Genomic DNA, 19,487 nt, shown 5'->3' on the forward strand with positions numbered 1-19,487 from the left:
CCTACAAAGAAAATAAATTTTAAAAAATAATTTAAAAATCACAGGAACCCTCCCTAATCTGCTTCAGTGGAGAGCCATTTGTCACAGGGGGTAGTTCACATACTTTGCTTTGGCCAAAATACAGGGATGCTCATCACCAACTTGCGGGCAAGAAAGTAGAAGCTGTATTGTTTTCAACTGATCAGACAGATCTGGAAAAGATACTCTGTCCCTAATCTTACATTTCGATTTAGGTTACTGCAAGCTATTGACTATCTATTTGAATTTAATTAACAACAAGAGAAATTCCACATGATTAAAAAAAAGCTTCAGCTACACTCCCATTCTCAAGAATTTTTAGAGGTTTAAAAGATCAACAGTTTTAATTATGATGCTTCAGCAATATGAAAGAATGAATAATTTACAAATAACTTGATTTGAGCTCAGTGAAAGGATGCTACAATTTAATAATCCATATTTGTTATTTCTAATGAGTACACTCATTTTTTACTTCAGTTACAGTCACCATAGACAGGCTATAGAGACAGCAGACAACAACACGAAGAGTTTTATAGCATGTGCAGTCAAGCGTCTTGGTTGCTTCATAGCATTTTTGAGGTTGGTTATACTAGAACTGCAACTGAACAACCTGGATTTTAATTATAGGCTATAAAAGCAGCAATAAACGGAAGTGTTTACAAGTGACGTAGATTCCCTTTAAACTGCTTAATATTAAAAGAGCACCACCATTCTTTGTCTTTGCCTCTTCTCCCTACTCCCCTCCCAACCTCTCATCATTTTTGTGTTTGTTTCTAAAATGCTGGCATATGGTACTGACTTTTCTAGACCATCAGAGCTTACAACACAAAAATAAAATAAACCTGTGGTTAATTATGAGTAGGTGCAGCAGAAGGTGCATCCTGACATACTTAACAAGAGATTTTCCACAATTTTTCATATAATGCACTTGATTAATTTCTGAAAAGGAAAATAAAATTTAAAAAAAGCCATTTCTTAGAGGAAGGAGCTAAAAAGTTGGGGTTTTTTATTTTTAATAAAAAAACATCTAAAATAATAACATAGGAAGTTGCAGGAAACATAACACAGAGCTAATTTCTTAACAGATGGCAGTCATGCCCTCTTCACCCATGCTGACCTACATATTTTTCCCTTAACTTTTATTAATATTCATCTTTCACTGTGTTTTCCAGAATTTTGCCAGCAAATGATACATTTAGGATAAAAGGTCTGAGGAACTCATTCAAGTACATCTTTCTTACATGATAAAATATAGAACACAAAGCAAGAAAACACCTTGAGAAAGCTTATGCCATAAAATCGCATTTTTGACATAAAATTGTCTTTTCAAAGGCCGCTCAAGATTGAAACTATGTACAAAGTTTTCATCAAGTCTTGACCACAAAACTTGGAGTTTGCAGACATCAAAGCATTTTGATAACTCACACTTTCTTCTAGAAAAAAAAAATACACCTATTCCATACAGACAGTTAATTCACAACCATTCAACTGAATTTCATTATTTTGTCCTATGCATTTAATTGTGAAAAGGTAGAAAAATTAAATGCATGTAGAAAGCAAAGAGATGGAGGAGGAATGTGGAAATAATTACTATGAATGGCAAAAGAATTTTAAATTTCCATATAAAATGTACCCAATCTTTTCTTCTAAGCATTACGTTATACTGCTTTTGAGAACACATAATAAAATATGTCCAAAATACTCAAATCTTTTACTTTTTTTACTCCAAAATGACAAGGATTTACATGGAACACCACATTAAAGATAAATCTTGGAATGACTGATGGCAGTTAGAAGGATTACATTTGGAAAAGTTACATCATCAGCATTTGCAGTCTTCCAGTCTTCTCTTCTGTACTCAAAAATAAGAACATTAGTCAACTGTCTGTCCTAGCAGCAAGCAAACAAGGTGGCCATGGGAGGCAGCAGTCCCCCAGCTCCAGTTTCAGACTGTCGTTCTCAGGCATGCTAACTCGCCTGACTGCTCATCAGTGTCTGGGGAAAAGAGCAAAGTAGTCTGAGCATATTCTCACTTCATGCACAACAAAGAGACTGCTGCAAAAATATCCTTTTGGAAAGACTTACTGGCTTTCTTGGAGTAGAAGAGGTAAGCTTCTATGTAACAAATTCTCTATGGATGAAATTTATGAGCAGCATTTTGTGGTTAGCAACACAAAGATGTCGAGAAAAGTACCACATACAGTACCATCGCCTAACAAAACTCTGAAACCCTGCACATACGGGCAGAGACTCAAAAGGACCAATAGTTCCTATTTTGCCTGAAGGACCAGCCCCTTGATGTCCCTCGTTAGAATGATCTCCCAGAGCAGAAAACGCACGCTAATTGGGACCATCATAAAATGGTTGTTGCTGAGGCTATTCCCACATTGTTCCCAGACTGAGACATTGAAAGGTTGTTCTCTAGTGTGATTTTACAATACCAGTTAGGCAGATGAACAGTGAAGGTGATCGCTTCAAGTCAGTAACCAAACTATAATATAAAATACAGTGACAAACCAAGTAGGATCTCCTGTCACACTCCAGTATCAATTGCTTCACCAAGAAATGATTTAAAGAATAGATCGCTTATCATGCTGAATGAGTATCATACTTTTAAAAGGTGAAAGTCAAGAAATACAGAGTACAGTACAACACAACACATTTCTTGAGCACCTGGCAGTGTATCCCATCTCTTCGTTTTAGTCAAGTGAATTAAAATGCTAATAGAACCACATGCCAGCTCATTTACAAAGCCCATACAACAAAATCCAAGTAATTTCTATATGTGTGAAGTACAAAAAAATTATTTAATTACTTGGAGGAAAAGATTCTGATCTCTTTCCTTATGTTTCTCTCCTTTCAGCACCATTAGGTTTTTGAACAAAGATTTTGAAAGTGGGACAAACAGGAGCCACATGTCAGGCTCTGAATAGCATCCAGTGAAAGCTGACTGTATCTTCGTGCCTCCCAAAACACCCACCTTAAAGCGCAGTTCATTTAGGCTGACCCAAAACTGCATTAAAAGCTTTTACGCTCCACATTTTGCTTTCACATAAATGATAGCATTCCCAGCCATACAAGTTCTGACCCATTACCAATCACCAAGCTATTAAAAAATTCAGTATCATTCCCAAAAATTGGATTAAATTTGTCTTTACTCCAGCAGCTCATTTTGAAAGTCTGTCATTTGCTCTTGTGGGTTGTCCACACAATTCTAGCATACAGAGCTAATTAGAGTTTCCACTATAGTAAATGCTGCAGCGCACTGCTTTTCCTGCCTTGTGTAAAGGGATCTGACTTTGTATTAATTTTGCCTGGGGACTCCACAGACTGCTCAGACAGAGCTCACATCTCCTGTTGCTAGTTCATACTCTCCATCTTCCTCCCTGCCCCACTCCCTCTGCCTGGAATATTTCCTAGAGCTAGGGGAGGATGTGGGAAACGCATGAGGCATTTGGAAGTTAAAACCAGCAGTTTAACCACCTTGTACAGCAAATATAAGAGGCTTAAATTCACCAACAAGTGCAGGAATTGTCAAGTTGGACGTTATGCATTAAGCATGAGAAAGTAAATACATGTGACAAATGCATTTCTTCCCATGTGAATGTAATGATTCTCAGGCTAATGTATCTAAATTAAGTCACACATTAGTTATGTCTGAACAGAGCAGAGTGACAATTAACATTCTGTACATAATCAACCACTGGGTTTTTATATTCACAACCAACTCCAGGGACGCTGCAGGCCTGACTTTTCTTCAGCTGAGCAAGCAGTGAGATATTATTTCAACAACATCCACTTAGAGTAAACAGCCTTCATGTCCACATGCACAGAACAGGATATTTCACAGGTAGTAAATTAAATAAATTGTGTGAAAGCAAACAGTTCAAATTGGGTTGCCATGATTTATCCAAAACAACTAAGCAGTCTTCCATTAGATCTTCCCTGTAACATACTGAATCAGGACTTGTTCACCACTGGTCACAGAAATAAATAAATAAATAAATAAATGTCAGCAATGCTGGTTTTCACAGTCATTTCAGAGTACTCTGAAATACAGTTGCATGCAGAAATGTGAGTATTTTTGTGACAGCAATAAAATATTCTTTATAGAGGAAGGTACAGCTTCCTTACCATGCACTTTATAGTATGTTACCTGTTGTTCTCACAGTCCAGCTTAATGACAGGAGTTTTACTAATACTCAATCATGGCAGTTACAGCCTGAAGCTGCAATGCTGAAGGACAATTAAAGGTCACTGCCTATAAGATTACACCAGCCCCATGACAGAACGTATTTGAAAGCTAAGGCAGAAGCCCCCTAGCTCTGAGTCACTGCAGTCTCAACAGATCTGGACATTTCTCTCAACATCTGCATCACTTGGGCTTTCTGAGCTGGCTACTGGATTCAGATCCATTGGAATGGCACCTGCCGGAGGACTCAGGTGGACCGCAGCCTTCCTCTCTACTTCAGCAGCTGTATTCTGTTTATCAGGCTAAGAACTTCTGCAGCACCTTCCATGGCAAAACCTACAATTTGTGCAGGTCACAAAGCTGCTTTATTTCCAATAGCTGTGAAAAGTACATGCATATTTATATACATGCTTTCTATACGCACATCTGCATGCTATCACCCGCTTCAAGTGCTAATGATCCTTCTATAATCAAGTTTTAATGTGCACATTTTTTTTTTTATGACAACCCCTTTGTATTTTAAAGGCATATATCATATCCAGCATGTTGTGGCCAGATTTCTGGGCTATAAGTTAAATAAAATGTGATGCATGTTTATTTAACTGGAAAACATGAATTTATCTTCCCGCAGGTGACCATTCTAACAGCACATCTGGAGCACCCCACATACAGCCAGACATCCAGGCAAAAGACAGTGTTAGTGGTTCCTTATCCCCTGCAAGCCACTATTAAAAGGGCCTCCATCTTACAGCAAAAGATCCCACTTCAGAAGTATTCCTCAGGTCTTGTGCTGCTAGTGATGAATTAACCAAGTCTGAAGGCTCTAACAAGATAAACCCAAAAATGTTCAAATCTGCTTGAACTGATGCACACTAAACCTGCGGTTTGACCAATGTAACTTTGCAGAGGTATTTATATCCCACTCCATTAGGGCTTCGAAGAAAAGAAGAAAAAACGTGATAGTCATGTGCGTTGAGTTGCACTTCAGTCTTAAGGGTTTTCAAAATGTTTAAATTTGCTTTTTCAAACATATAAAAGAGGCAAGACAACACTGACAGGAATAAAGTGAAATGCATTTAGAAATAAGACTTTAGCCTGCTTACGTTTTACAGAACCCTGAAATCTGTTCATGATTTGAAAATGTCTTTCTACTTCTGCTTTGAATGATACTTATATTACACAAAGGCCAAAAGCTGAGTTTAAGTGCAGAAATACAAAGCTGTAAGAAATTCTTATCACTCATTTCTTTCTATCATTCCTTATATTTCTCCAAAGCCTCTAGTCACTGTCCTCTACATCTTTCAGCCCTACTGTCCTCTGTACTCCCCACTGTCATCCAGAGATGATGACAAGGGGTGCGTGGTGCCTCTCTCCTACCACTACCTCCACTTTTACGAATGCACGGTTCATTTCAGTGTTCCTGTGTTGACATACTGACAATCTGAAAGATACTCAGTATTGAAGAATGTTGCGTGCTTCTTCTTTTGACAAATACTTCTGTGATATTGTTCAAAAATCTTCCATCTGGAATACAACTGTGGGAAGAAAACAAACTAAAGAAGAAAAGAGCCAAAACCAGTGAGAGTTTGCAGGCTGGGAGTTTCTGGGAGTGGGAAGAGAACAGCCTCAAACGCAATTTGAGGTTTCTCACTGCAAGTGTCTTGAACAAGACATCTCAATTTTGTCAAGTGAGATTTAATGATACAGTGTAAAGCTACTTCACTGGGGGAAGTGTTTATTCCCCCCCCCGCCCCGCTTTCACTTCAAGGGGCAACTTTGTTATTGCAGCTGCTACAGTTACTTACAGTCGTTGCTTTCTTTAGCTTGGTGTTTGGGGATTTTATTTTTTGTATTTTCACTTTTTTTATTTAAATGAAATGAGCATTATTTTTCAAGTTGATACATTAGGTCATGGCAATTGTTGCCAGTAGAAGTAATATACACCACCTTTGAAAACAGACTTATTTTTGCCAAATATATCCAAAGTAAATCCTTATAATATAAATTTATTCATCTTTGTATATACCATCAATCAAGTATACACTTACTAGAATAGGATGTGCAATTTCTATAAACTTGAAAAAAATCATTTAAAGACAGCCTTTTTCACAGAAGATCATAAGTCACCCTGATGAAGATTATAGTAAGGGTCTGACAAAAGGGCAAATGTTTTATAACTATTCAGGATAAAGGACTGGTGCACTTTACTCTTACAGCACCTGGTACTGGCTAGTGCCAGAAACAAGTGTGGAGAAGAACAGAGTACACCCATCATAGCAGCCCCTGCACCTGAACACCAGCATTCCTTTACCAAGGAGTCTGCAAATACAGGGTAGATTGAAATCTCACAACTTGCAGGGTGAGATGCTGAATCATGCCCTTAACAGCTGTTACTTAGCTATCACCACCTCTTAATTAGTGGTTTCATTTAGATTTCCTTGATAACTGTATGGCACTGGGGAGGACAAAAAAAAAAAAAAAAAAAAGAAAAACAAAACCAAAACTCAATACATAAACCATAAACAAAAATTTTCAAGTTGAAGTATAAACTATGGCTTGGCTAGATAGAGCAAGTAGCCTTCTAGATTCAGTGTGAAAGCATTCAAAGTGAAAGCATGAATCATGGTGTGAGGGAAGAATAATTTTGTGCTTAGGAGACTTTCAAAACATTTGGAGTTTCTGGTCATGAGATGACTTTGAAAACAGGCAAGTGAACTCCCTTACTCTCCAGCCACCCCCCAGCCAGATTTGGGCTAGTAAGGAAAGAAACCTCAACTCCAAATTTGATACATCCAAGTATTTCTCTGGAAAACTGCTCTGTAGAAGAGCCCATGCTGCACAAAGCCAAGAAGATGATTTAACTGGAGCAGTAAAAACCCCGCTTTTCGTATACCCAGACAGACACAGTCCTCCCTCACCTACTGCTGGCCTCACTTTTCCTCTCTCCAATACATCCTCCAACAACAATGGGTAAAATAAAAATGCTGCCAAGGACTGATTTAAAAGAAAATCAAACCAAAAAGTTTATTGGTATTTCAGACACAGATGTGCACACTTCTATAGTTGGTCATACAGCAAAGATACAGCATGTGCAAAAAATTCTCCAGACAGTGGTCTGCTGTAGAAAACTCTCACTTTTATTTTCATTCCTTTATGTTTACTTAAACAAAAATGAGTGAACCATTGTATTCATTAATATCTTTTCCAAACTATAACACTACAGATCATAAACCCTGAGTTTAACCAGTGTTAATTAAAAAACCTTAGGTAGTTACTCCTTGTAAAATCTATCATTAGAGCAAATTACTGTCTGATTGTTATTTAGAGTGTGGCATTTATTTATGCCTGTTGTCCTTCCCATTAAAAGAACCAAAGTGAAGAAGACAGAGAACCACCTCCTCTGTTTCTCAGAGGACAGGGGGACTGTCACCCCAGATGATGAAAGAACATTAGAAAAACTGAAGTTGTGGTCATTATGGACAGCCTGAAAGACTAGCAAAAAATAATCTTGTAAAAACGTTCAACTTTGAAATTTTATTTTTGAAGTTATGATTACACTGCCCGATGACAGTCTACTAAACATGATTTAAATTGAGAAAGCAAATTAGAGCAGTATAGGCTTAAGTGGAAGGTTTTAAGGGGACTCTAACTATGGGATTAGAAAGAGCTGTCACTCCCCCACTTGGACTCAAGACTGCTCTGGAAAGTTAACATGAACTTTTACATAGCAACAGCTTCAGGTAATATATGCTGCCTAGTCTTAAAAGTTGTATATTACTCACTCAAAAGGGGGAAAAGCAAACGGGAACTGAAAAAACTGCTAATTCTTACCAAATAAATTAACAAAATACCAAAACACTGTGCAAGGAACTGGTTTTACACTTCTGAAGTACAATCATAAACAATTCAGTACATTGGTAAAATTGTACATTTCTGGTTCAGTAAGTTAAAATGTGCAACATATGTAGAACTAAGCTTAATTTTAAAAATTACTTTTTCATTATTTTAACAAATTTTTAGTGGAAATGCAGTTTACCACAGATCATACACAGAATATCATCCTAGTCACCACTCCAATAGTAATAAAAAGTGTAAAGTTATGAATCTGAATTAAACATATGTGACGCTATATAAATTGTTACTTAAGCAAATATGTATAGCTATATGTAAAAGTACTTTGTTTTGCTAAGCTAAATTTACTACCAAATATCCACATATAGTTCATCAGGTTTTCATGAGAATCAATCTTTCTGTATCTTCATAAAAAGCAAACATACAAAAATATTAGAGGCAACTAAAAAAAAAATATCTTCTGGATTTCAGGACACTTTTGTAGGTTTCCAGTATTACCTTAATTTACGTGACCACAGAGATACGTAGCATGTTTCCTCTTGATAGGTAGAGAACAGTCTGCTTTGTTTATATTTTCACATCCCCATTTCATTACAACGCACTAAATTTAGTCAGAAGTTTACTAGCTATGAAAGCCATCTACAGAAAATTTGCCTATTTATACTATCCTCATGACAAATCTAAACCTACTGAACTTTTCAGTTCTTAAATACACAGCCTGTCTCCCTCTGTACAGTGAAGATTTACTTTCCTTCAGAATCCCAAAGCTTGAGTAAAACAATGAATGCTTTTTCCACTTCTCTTGAACCAAACGTTTTCTCTCAAAAAAAAGTGCTGGCCAGATGCTGGAGGGTATTACAGGAAAAACTACAAACTAGCTTATCTCATGGTGCCTTTTACCTTGTTAATAGCGTTTTGTCCAGTGATGACAAAAATAAAATCAGCAGGTAGGGAGTGGTGCATCATTAACTGTTAAAAGCTGCATTAATAAACAGTTTCAACCTTTAGAAGTAAATAGTTGCTGCCCAATAAAAGCTGGTGTTAAAAATCACACATAAAGGGACAAGGCACATTTGAAGTCCTCCTCATCCTTCTCGGCAGCAACACCAAATTCTGTTGATGTCTCTCAACCAGAAACACACTCAGCTTTTTCACTGTCGCCACTGACAGCATCTACCTTTTAGCTAACATAAGAACACCCAAGAATTTAAATTGTTTCATTTTGTAGCACTTGTCAGCTTGGTAGCAGCTCCAAACACTGGCCGCAATATAGAAGGACAATTTTCTAGTATCAACATTTTAATTAATCACTTAGTATTAGACTTGTAAAGTAGAATAAAATTTAAGTTTCTTTGATTTTTCTGAAGGCACAATTCCTGCTGCTTAAAATAAGCTACTACTTGCAGTACATTAAAACGCATCTGTTGTCAGTTGTAAAATTGTTCAGGTATTTAAATACCGGGAGTAAAAAAACTCCTGGGGACACTGGAGTATACATTGACAAAACTTAAGAGAAAAAATGAGTAGGAAAACTTTCAATACATTGTAAGTTAAGGCATCATACAAAATCTGGTCTTAGATCAAGAACTTTTCCTTTTCTTTAATAACTTGTCATCCTCCAAAAGTACAGCACCAGAGCCCAAGTCTCCTCCAGGAAATAGGGAAGCACAGAAGTCACCTGGACAGAAGGGAAGGCCAGCAAAAGGCACAGTAAAACATGCTGCTGTATTGAAATCTTCTTAAAGCTTTTTAAAATCATTTTATGCTGCCTTGCTGTGATGCTCACTATTCTGCCTGCAAGTTACAAGCCACCATGTTTTGCTCCCTACCAGACAAGGCTTTGCCTGCTTTTCTGCCAGAATCTTAATGTTCTTTCAACACAACTTCAGTTGATGGGAGAATATATTTTCTTCTCAAACGTTCATGCTATGGTTCTGTAAACAAAAAGCATGTGTCTCCGCAGTAGACATTTTCTTTCATAAGTGTGGCATAGTCAGTAAGTTTAAAAAACTCATTAAACACATATTGCAAACATCTTACATTTTCATAAATACATTTCTGTTTATTAATCACTACTTTTTATTTTCACTATTTTCACAATCACTACTATTACTTATTATCACTACAATTATCCTTGGTCAAGTTTGACCTTTTTTCATCCTTCATATATGCTTTGATAAGACGTGAAACAACAACAACAAAAAATCTACAACTGATTACATGTTTGGACCAACACATGACGATAAAATGAGATTAAAACACATTTCTACAGAAGCACACTGATTGTGAACATTACACAGGTGGCTTAAAAAAAATTATACTTTTAACATATTACTCATTCTTTGAAGTAATCTTTATTTTTCCTTGAAGAGTACCTACTTTAATAATCACAACATTTTTCTGCTTGATGTAGGAAGCTTCTTCAAAACAAAAGGAACAATGCAATTTTCATTTCTTCTTCAAATACCTACTGCTACAAGAACTTGCCATATGAATTAAAATGAGGGTATGACCTTTTCCCAAAAGTAAATGGGAGTATAAAACATTTAAACTAGGAGTCAGAGAATGAGCAAAGGAGGCACTAGAAGCCGAAAAACATACCTTATTCACTATTACATATGCCAGGATCCGAGATTCAGTCCCACATCGTCATTACCATACACTACTAAAGGAGTCAACCAACACCTGCAACCTTCTCTTCCCCTCTCTTGCTATTATATTGCATGCAAAACCTTTGCAGTTGCACAACTGGAAAGCAATGGGCCCTGAAGCTATGTAACAGTTGCTCTTCATAAATACATTTCTAAGGTCAACCTTGTAATGTAACAAATCTTCTGCCTTCTGATGTATCTGAAGCATTATTTTTATTCTTCACCTGGTGGACAAATAACCAACTTATGAGAGTTCACATCAGCAAACACAGGAAAAAGTTGCCCAGGCTTTCTAAAAAAGATAAGGCTGATGGAAACGCATGTTCAAACATATACGGAAAGAGAGAAAGGGTATCTTAGAGCTACTCTTAAAACAAGGGGCAAGTTTTTAATGGCTTCTCCAAGTACAAAACCAATTTACATCAAAGGACTGACTGAGTTCACGACCTCCAGATGAAGAGACTGTGCTTCTGCTCAGTGAGCACATGATGAAAACATTTTCAGTGGTAAGAATCTGGACTACCTGTATCACTTTCTGGAAACAGAATCTCACTTTGTAAAATCCTCCTCGTAATGGCAGTAAGGTGGCAATTTGCTCCTGCTGCTAAAATGAAGGGCAACAACCCTGATCTTCTCTGGAACAATGAGACACACAGCAGTTGCTTTTTTTCTCTGCATATAAACATGAGGAATCAAAGGCTTGAATAACAGTAGATGAGATTCACAATCTTCTCTTAAAAGTTACTTTTGGCTATGCTAATTGCCTGTTTCAAGCACTTAAGTTCATGGCCTCTCCCAAGGTAGGAAGCCACAACTATTAAGACAACCTGAATTTTCATGGCCAAGATGTGCTATGTCACTACTGGGGGGAGAACAGTCTCTGGCCTTGACACCACAGGACCAAGGAATTCACATCCTTGTCACATCACTTCAAACCTAACATCAGTCTGACACGTTTGGCATTTACAAGTGACAACTTGCCCTAAAAGATGCATTTAAGCTATGACTAGTTTACAATGCCATACTAATGAAACTGTGCCTGCACATTTGATCCACTTTTTCATAATTTCACAAACATTTAATTTCTACTGACACAAATTCTAAAAATTACTTTATTATGTAATCATACTAAATCAGCAGTCCAGATGTTTTGAACGGTTTCTCTGTCTAATCAGGTATTATCTGTTTTAGATCAAAGTTCCTACAACTAAAACTAGAAATTACAAATTATGCTTTTATGAGATAAACTTACCCTGCTTCTTCACCCCTGCCTTCCATAGATGACACCCATGGTGCTCAGATGTATAGTTTATTTTAGTCTTAAACAATAATACAAAATTAATTTGTTTCAGTAGCAACTATTAAGACAGTAAGTTAAACATCCTTTTTCTTTCTCCACTCTTTTTTTGCAACTTTATAAAAATGAATTTAAGATAACTTCACTTTAAAGTGAACTCACTTTGAGCTGTTTCTTACCTTTTCAAAGACACAGAGCTATTCAGTGAAATCACACCATGTGTTAATGTGACATTTAATCTATCTTTAAAAAAGGGTGTTACAAAGTATTAATGCATTCCAAGAACATATGCCAACAGGATTGTACTACGTCAGTAGGGAAACAAAAATATTATCGTTAAGATAAATACTAGTTCTCATTGCAGCCTTCTGCTACAGTTTTTAAAGGAGCAATGAAAAAAAAAAAATCCCTTTTTTCTAACTATTCAAACTCTGTTAGTTTTGTATCCCTGTAGATCTACCACCCTTCCTTTTAGCAACTATCAAAATTGTCTTTCAATGGAGAACAACCTTCACTGAAAGATTAGGATAAGCAAAGCCAGGGCTTGCCCTGACTTTTTCACAGGTTTCCTGCATGACTCCATGTGAAGTCAAGAACATACCTGTTCCACAGGAACCCCCTTTGTAAATAAAATAGCCACATGTTGCACACTGGGGTGGAGCAGGTCTATATTCACTTCTGACAAGTACACTGAAACTTTTTGAAAGTCATTAGACAATCATGAATCATTGCTTTGATACTTAAATACACAACTTCCCAAGATGATCAGCTAACTATTTTGTAACAGTATTTGATAAACTCTGCTATCTGCATAGGTAAAAGGATCCTACAGCAGCTGGGCACCTCCCACAGCAGTATGGCCGTACCTACCAACGCAAATAAAACCAAGTATTTACCACTCCTTGCTCTGCTCCTCCAACTCCAACTTTATAGCAGCCACATCTATCAAAGAGTCAACCCTCGTGCCTGCTACATACTTCAGTTTTCACAACCCAACTCCAGCTTTCCAGGGGAAAGTAAGTCCTACTAGGCAATATACAGCTAGCGATACCTTTTACATGCTCACAATAGAAACTATAAAAGATTTAGCCTAAGAGAATTCACCAAGCTTAAAGCAATGACTAAGCCTACACACACAGAGATGCAAGTATAATGAGAAATCAGGGCTGAATAGCATTGCTATATTCTGTTTTACAGGTAGGAGATCCATGTAAGCCTGTTAACACTAATTTCAAAATGTTAGATCATATACAATTGCAGGACTATAAGAAGTGTATAGTTCAGAACATTTGCTTGCAGTTGTGGAAGACTGGATATGTAAGTTATATGCATTTAGGACCTACAACACCCTAACCATCCTATGTGCCCTATAATACTAATTTAATACCCATAGGTTAGAAAGGCCAAGAAAATATATATATAATTTTTTTAAAAAGTTAAAACAAAGCACAAGAGCCAGCCAGGAAGCTCAAATGCATTATCGATGTCCCTAGCCCAAAGGAGAAATTAGGTATTCAGGATGCACTGTGAATACATTTATGTGCTATCAGAGAAGGCAGCATGTGCCATGACTGGCAATATGACTTGGGATAGAATTTCCTCCTAATGATAAATCTCACAATTAGTAAGCACTCAGGCAAAAAACACACCCACCAGCAACATGAGAAGTTTTCCAATATCACCAGTAACATAATCTCAACCTTGCCAAAGTCTTATCTTTGGCTGCAGTCTATAGAGATCATTTCAAGATGAGACACAAACCACAAAGAGTTCAATGGCGCAATAGGCAAGAGAGGCCTTTCCTGACATGGCAGGTGATCAGTGGAAACTCCAAAGCCTAAGATTAAAGGGAACCCAAACACAGTACAACTCAAACAGTATTTTTTCCATTTCCCTCAAAAGTAACACAGCTTTGAGGTATTGTTGAACAATTAACCTCATGTCAGCAGAATATAAGGTTACAAAAGCACAACTTCAGCTTTACCTATTCCATTTCCTTGCTAAATCCTTCAGTTCATCTTCTAGACATACAGTTAAGCACAACGTATCACCCCAAAAGTGGATTGAGGTCCTGCCTCTATGCCAGCTAAACTACAGTCCTCTCCCATTCTCCACTGATGGAATGATTCTTCATAGCAAGAAGCTTCTTTCATCATGTCCCCTCTAGGCTGAAACAGGCGCCACAACAATTTAACTTCTGCTTTCCTATAGGGAGAGCACCACATCCATGGTATAAGGAAGGCTGACTTACAGTGAGTGGGTAGTCTCTCAGTGCCAACTATGAGGAATCCAAATCTCCTCCTCTTCTACAGCAGCGAATGTCTGAGCAACTCCATTAGGCAAGATGCGGCAAGCTCACATGAGTCTGGTGTTGGATCTGAAAAAAACAAACAAAAGAATCAGATGAGAAACAAAACTTCGTGCTGCATTGTCCTTCCATACCTGGGAAGCACAAGGGAGGCAAGGATTACAATATATGAATATCTGGAAAATTTTCTACCTTGGTTTGTTTTGTGGGTCATCACCCCCCCACCCCCACAAAAAAGTTTCCCTAAAATAGAGCGTCTACAACTACATATCTTTCAGGAGAGGAAAAGGTATTAGAAGTTCAGGTTAGCAATGTTCTATATAACTAAGCAACTAAGTTTTAGTCTACTAACACGCTAACAGAGCGATGCATTTTGTAACAGAAATCTTTCTTGCCCCAAGGATCCGGAATTATGCACAACTATGTAACCCTACTGAGGGTGTAGGGAACTCAAACATCTTGTCAGCACAAAAAAAGAAAGAGGAATCCTGCATAGAAAGAGATGCCAGGGGGTACTACTCTGACAAACTCATATTGCTCTTCAGCTGTTCCTTTGAAGCAACCAATATGCAGTTCCGACATTTAGTCGGATGCTTTTTTTTTCTGCAGACAATCCAATTTCACAGTTTTAGCAGCCTGCAGGACTTCTTTGTACAATATCAACACTACCAAAAAGAAATGGCTTATGACAAAATTTAACATGCGCAATTTGAGCTAAAAAGGATCAATAGTTTAGCCTCTATGTTCATAGACTATACGCTTCTTCATTCCAATTATTAGATTTGAATTTCTGTTGCACCAAGTCAGTTCCCATATCAGCTCGATAATAATCTTTCCAAAAGTCTGTAATCAACAGCAGATGAACCAGTGTCTGGGTACCACATATAATTTCCTGTTTATGAAAACTAGCACATCATTAAGCTTCCTCCAGTGCTTTGAGGCTTTCCTGGTCTTTCTTCAATACCAATATGAGAAACATAGAATTGCTCAAGTGATTTGTACCCTAGATTCAAAACTGTTATTCATTGTGTAGTTTGTGCTTTTTCTTAAAATAATAGCTTTAGTAGTTATAATTTAACTTTTTTCTTAGTTATTATTTCTATATGCTGTCAATAGACCACAGAGCTTCATTTCAGTAATGGAACTAGATTCTTCTGAATTTCTTGAATGATTTACATTACTGGCCTTTATTTAGTAGTATTCTTAAAGCGTTAGCTTATTTTCCAAGTAAAAAGGAAATAATTTTTCCCATTTTCAACTGAGTTGTGAGCAATACTTTTGCTTTCTATTATCAGCTGTCTACATTTAGTAACTCCTAATTTCATGTTTATACTCAATTCCTTGCTTCTTCTATTTGTTACATTCCTGAAAATGCCACCATCCACAGCTGGTTTGGAGTCTAAACATCTGTGATCTAATTTTAGGATGAGATTTTTTTAATATATGAACTTGTGTATTTTTAATAGGAATCCAAATATCAAGCATGGAGGTTTTCAAAGCTAGAGCAAGAAAGAACACTTGATGTGTTAACTTTGATATTTTATATTAATCTAAGGTTCTTTCATTTGTGCTGCCTTTTAAGATTAGAGACCTAAAATAGCTACTAATGTAAGAGCCTATTGACATTTTTAGCCTGTAGGAGCATGCGGTGGGCAGACGCAGCTGAAATAATAACATATTTGAGTGATGAACCAGCTTTACAATTTTATTACTCAGACTTCCCCAAATCTATGGCTGGCGGTTTTCCCAGTAACTCAGAAATTAAGCTGTTCTACATTTAAAACTTCCAACTAATCATATACTAAAAACTTCTCAGGGCTAAGGCAACAAAATCACCTTATGATGAACCTTTGAAAAAAATATATAAAAATACCTAGATTTGAAAAATTGCCTTTCATTCTTTGTGTTATTTACGTGAACAATGTAAGAGAAATAGGAAAAAAAGTCATCTGAGATAGGTTAGAGACAATTACATTAGTTATCAGGAGTATATTACATACCACATTGAAATAGTAGGAATCCTAGAGGGACCTCAAAGTGAGGTGACAGATAAAAGGAAACAACCTAAGCATTCTCCCTCACTAGGTATACTAGGACATCAGCAGTTCTATGTAACTTCCAACACACATGATGAGTTAAAAAAAAAAACAAAACAAAAAACCCACACACAAAAGAACCACACAACCAAAACAAAACACAAAACACCATCCCAAAATTAAGAAAAATAACTGAACTTTTCAACATAGCCCACAAGGTCAGACCTTATGCAACAACTCCACAGACTGCACGACAGGAAAAGGGAGTTGTTATTTCCACCATTTCAATCTCAAAGCTTTTATTTAGAAAAGAGTTAACCAAAGCAATATCCACGATTTTCCACTTTATTGTGCAGCCCCCTGTGTAAGAGCTTGGCCTTGTTGTCACAATTGCAGAATTCATGAAATCCATGTCACCTAGGACAAGCCAAATGTAGGGGCCTTCACCTTGGATGATGTTTCTAAAGGTATCCAAAAAGTCAATCGGGGAGCTCAGGCTCATACCAAACGACTTAGTCACCCCATAAAACTAACTGATGCCTTTGTTGTTCCAAAAATCTTTCCATATTTTTGCACACACGGCAGGTCTTCCTCCTCCCAGAAGTGAAATTTTCCCCACAACTTGCTGGTCCAAAGAAGGTCGTGTGTTTCCCATTGCTTCTCAAACCACTGTGCTGCAGTGATCTAGTCTGATCAGTGAGCACAGGGATGCATCCATATATTTTCTCCTGAATATTTTGCAATACAGGTGTACACTTCCTAAAATCATCTGGGAAATACAGACCAGTATAACTGCACTGTTGATTGATTTACAACTTTTTTTATTTCACAGGCACAAAAAAAAAGTAATCCACACTTGTACAGACATACTCATGAAAACACATTAGAAAAATCCTAGAGCTTGATACACTGGAATAGAAGGATAAATTGAACAATAAACATATCTCACAGTGGGTGACTACAGCTAATGTGAGCATCATAGAGGGATGCTCATTTAACGTAGAACAGAGAAAATTAATTATTTGGTACCTGAGGAAAAAAAAGAATGAGCATGCAATAATTAACCTTTTAATAACTCTACAATTCATTAAGCTATTTTGTACTGTATTAGTCCCAAAGAAACTATACATTTCTAAGCATTGCTGGAATAGCCTACCAGGAGTGTAACAAAGACCTAAACTGGCAATTGAGTGTAATTTGGTGTAAATCTGCAGCAAGCAAGAGAGGGCCCTTGGGGAGCAACCAGACAACTCTCTTCTCAAATTTAGCCATTTATTTCTGTGGCAACTCCTCCTAAAACCAGTAGCAACACAACTACAGAGTAGAATGAGAGTGGGAAATTAATCTAGTTAATAACTAACCAGGAAAAAAGCCAGATTTGTAGCCACACCATTTGCTGAATCAGTTCACTGTATGAACATGCTGCCAGCATAACAGAGATGAGAAGAGCAAATCAGGCAGCCGCAGACAAGAGAGTAGATCAGAACTACCCCTTTTGGAAGCAACACAGAATTATACTGCTGTCCACTGAAAATGGAACTAGGAACAAAGCAACAGTGAACAGTAAGAAAGCAAGTGACTTGCCCAAAACATCCTGCAACAGACATGCCTTCTAAAACTCAGAGTTTGATGCACATGAGCAAAAGCTGGCAGTAATACCAAGTCTGACTGAAACCGTTAAAACATTAAAAATCTTATAGTTTGCATGATGGATAAGCTAGTTACAAGTGCCATTATACAGTGCTAGCTTTAATTGCTGTAAACTAAATATAGCTTTCAGAATTTAATAGCTCCCCCACAGTTTTTCTGTCTTGCAAGAAGAGAAAAATCTTCCCATTAGAAAAAGCACACGGGCATACACGAGTTGCATGTTACCACAGAGAAGCAGGAAGCAAACTGTAAAGATGATTAAGTTAGAGTCTCCAACACTCATTCAGAACTATTTACAAGAGACCAATTGCTTTCCTATTGCACCACTCTGGTTCCAGTTACAGCAGGTAACAGAAGCACGCATACCTGCTGCTGTTCCAACTAAGCCATTTCATTGCTTTATTAGCAGATTGTACTGAATCTTGCTCACCCTGTGTTTCCAGTTGAGATGCTTCCTTTACCAGCAAGCTGCCCTGGTACCCACATGCTTCTTCCTGTGCCACCAAGCTAGGCACCACAGGGGAGGAAGAGGAGGAGTGAGTCTCCTGACCGACCCTTCCCTGCAGCCTTTGTACTGGCATGACATACACAAGCAGGTCCAAAATCTGCTATGGCAGCAGAGACTGCAGCACCCTGATAAAGGCATGGAACAAGTTCTCTCTTCTGCCTTCTTTTACCCAACAAGGATTTAAAAAAAAAAAATTAAGGAGTTCTACGTAGCAGGCTTCAGTTTCCCTCTCTGAGTTGATCACGGGTTTCAGGCAGAAAATTTGGCTGACAGCTAGAAGTGTGCTCTACAGATTCAGCATTTCTGTTCATCTTCATTTTAGAGGTCATTACTTAACTGAAGTGCTTGCAAGTTTTCTACAATTTAGGGAGTTAAATTTAAAAAAAAAAAAAGCCACTGCTGCAATGACAAGTCTTTCTACGTTCCCTCAGGCCATGACTGTGAACTCCCTTTCTTCCCACAGCCCAAAACAATCACCTGGCTTGTATCCTTTACCTATTCTCTCTCTGGTTTCATCCATCCTCTTCTCTCTTCTTTACTGAGCTGAACTCTTAGACATCAAAGAGTTCTGGTCTTCTTCATTCCTGTCTTTGGTGAGTGGGGAAAAGAAGAATAACACTACTTATGGAAGAAAAAGTATTTGTCAGACCATATGAATTACTGAATAACATTAGAGCTGAACTCCAGGTTTGCCCAGAGCTGTGCATGCACTGTAGGAGCACCAGCTGGAGGTCTGCCAGGAAGTACCTACTACACTGAATAAGACCAAAGGTAGTATTGCCACAGCTTTTTCCGTCCTCTCACCTACCATTTCTGAAGTGCAGACCAGGTCGGATAAAACAGGTTAAAGGAACTATGTCTATTTGTTGCTTAAGAGAGATTTTTTTTTTTTTAAAGCAAGCCTCCTGATGTGCACTGTTCTGCATGAGAATATCCATGGTCTACTGCTGGCTGAGCTGCCGCAGAACAGAAAGG

At 37.5% G+C, this 19,487-nt stretch overlaps 1 protein-coding gene across 8 annotated transcripts in view; it reads right to left on the reverse strand.

Moving 5' to 3' along the window:
• OSBPL3 (oxysterol binding protein like 3) overlaps positions 1 to 19,487 on the reverse strand; it is a 93,952-nt gene that overhangs the window by 58,927 nt on the left and 15,538 nt on the right. For all 8 annotated transcript variants that reach the window (XM_074574876.1, XM_074574872.1, XM_074574873.1 and 5 more), the window contains exon 2: positions 14,262 to 14,387. The gene's annotated coding sequence lies outside the window, so the exon portion shown is untranslated. The remainder of the gene's footprint in view (positions 1 to 14,261; positions 14,388 to 19,487) is intronic.

The sequence above is a fragment of the Larus michahellis genome, chromosome 2 (assembly GCF_964199755.1).
Source record: "Larus michahellis chromosome 2, bLarMic1.1, whole genome shotgun sequence".
NCBI classification, from domain to species: domain Eukaryota; kingdom Metazoa; phylum Chordata; class Aves; order Charadriiformes; family Laridae; genus Larus; species Larus michahellis.